Source organism: Priapulus caudatus, unplaced genomic scaffold (assembly GCF_000485595.1).
Source record: "Priapulus caudatus unplaced genomic scaffold, Priapulus_caudatus-5.0.1 Scaffold1586, whole genome shotgun sequence".
NCBI lineage: Eukaryota > Metazoa > Priapulida > Priapulimorpha > Priapulimorphida > Priapulidae > Priapulus > Priapulus caudatus.
Genome location: NW_014578647.1, coordinates 44,989 through 47,227, shown reverse-complemented (window position 1 = coordinate 47,227; position 2,239 = coordinate 44,989). Strand labels below are relative to the sequence as shown.

At 44.6% G+C, this 2,239-nt stretch overlaps 1 protein-coding gene across 1 annotated transcript in view; it reads left to right on the top strand.

The window, feature by feature from the left end:
- The first annotated feature begins 344 nt into the window (after window positions 1-344).
- The window catches only part of LOC106817071, a 3,514-nt gene continuing 1,619 nt past the window's right edge, over window positions 345-2,239 (top strand). Inside the window, exons 1-2 of the mRNA XM_014821717.1 lie at window positions 345-379; window positions 1,727-1,873. The gene's annotated coding sequence lies outside the window, so the exon portion shown is untranslated. The remainder of the gene's footprint in view (window positions 380-1,726; window positions 1,874-2,239) is intronic.

The window sequence follows — 2,239 nt, the reverse complement described above, 5'->3', positions numbered from 1 at the left end:
ATATGTGTGTGTGTGTGTGTGTGTGTGCGTGCGTGCGTGCGTGCGTGCGTGCGTGCGTGTGTGCGTGCGTGCGCGCGCGTGTGTTTGCTTACGTGTGTTTGAAAGAGAGCGAGAGAGAGAGAAAGAGAGAGGAAGAGAGAAAAGGAGAGCGAACGAGAATAAGAGTGTGAGAAATAAATAACGAGAAAGAGGTAGAAAGAAGAGAAGGGAAGACAGCGAGTAAATATTACAACGTTAACCCCTGCATTCACCTCAGACGATCAAGGACAGCAGGCTAATAGCCATGGTCTGCGCTCTACTGATGACCAACGTCAGCGTTCTCGTCCTCTGGTTCATCATCGATCCGCCTCACGTCCTCACGATCAAAGCCAGACCAATAGTACGTAACGTAACAATACCCAGTGTTAAGACTAGACCAATAGTACGTAACGTAACAATACCCAGTGTAAAGACTAGACCAATAGTACGTAACGTAACAATACCCAGTGTGAAGACTAGACCAATAGGACGTAACGTAACAATACCCAGTGTGAAGACTAGACCAATAGTACGTAACGTAACAATACCCAGTGTGAAGACTAGACCAATAGTACGTAACGTAACAATACCCAGTGTAAAGACTAGACCAATAGTACGTAACGTAACAATACCCAGTGTGAAGACTAGACCAATAGTAGGTAACACCCAGTGTGAAGACTAGACCAATAGTACGTAACGTAACAATACCCAGTGTAAAGACTAGACCAATAAGACGTAACGTAACAATACCCAGTGTGAAGACTAGACCAATAGGACGTCGAGTAACAATACCCAGTGTGAAGACTAGACCAATAGTACGTAACGTAACAATACCAAGTGTGAAGACTAGACCAATGGTACGTAACGTAACAATATCAAGTGTGAAGACTAGACCAATAGGACGTCGGGTAATAATACCCAGTGTGAAGACTAGACCAATAGTACGTAACGTAACAATACCTAGTGTGAAGGCTAGACCAATAGTACGTAGTGTGACAATATCTAGTGCAAAGGCTAGACAAATAGTACGTAGCGTAATATTTCAGAGTGTAGTCACACTGTGTATTGTTACGCTACGTACTATTGGTCTAGCCTTCACACTGTGTAATGTTACGCTACGTACTATTGGTCTAGCCTTCACACTGGGTATTGTTACGCTACGTGCTATTGGTCTAGCCTCCACACTCTGTAATGTTACGCTACGTACTATTGGTCTAGCTTTCACACTGGGTATTGTTACGCTACGTGCTATTGGTCTAGCCAGGCTAGACCAATAGTACGTAGCGTAACAATACCCAGTGTAAAGGCTAGACCAATAGTACGTAGCGTAACATTACACAGTGTGAAGGCTAGACCAATAGTACGTAGCGTAACAATACACAGTGTGAAGGCTAGACCAATAGGACGTTGAATAACTATACCCTAAAAGATGGCTAGACCAATAGTACGTAGCGTAACAATACCCAGTGTGCAGGCTAGACCAATAGGACGTAGCGTAACAATACCCGGTGTGACCACTAAGCAGCAGCAGCAGTGGTGGCGGCGCCAGTAACAACAACAACAACAACAACAGCAGCAGCAGCAGCAGCAGCAGTAATAGTAATAATAGTAACAGTAGTTACAGAACAGTAGTTACAAAACAGTAGTTACAGGCGAAGGCCGCAAGAAATCGCGGTAATGATATTTCACGGTCGTGGCCTTTGCACAGGTGGACCCGCTCGACTCTGACGTCATTCGGCAGCGGCTGATAGACACGTGCAGCTCAGAGAAGCAGACGTACTTCATAGCGACGCTGTTCATCATTCAGGGAATCCTGCTGTTTGGAGGAGCGTTCATAGCCTACGAGACTCGCAAGGTCATTCGCATGAAGATATAGAGAGAGAGGGGAGAGAGAGGGAGAGTGCTGAATTAAAATAGGCGCTGAAAATCCCAATTAAATATAACAAATTGAGCTTTTACACGCAAACCAGTGACATTCAGATTTAAACAACAGTTTTATTATTTCGCCCGTATTGAATCCACAATTGGGAAGGCCATGATTCTAGATTTTCCAGTGTGTGTAGATGTGCGCGTGCGTGCGTGCGTGTGCGTGTGCGCATGTTTGCGCCTAATCGTATAGCAGCGACGGGCAAGCTTGTGGAGTATGGCATGTTGTTTGTGTCATAATTCGATTTTTGTTTTATGGTTGATTTTATCGCATGTAACATTCGATTTATCACAT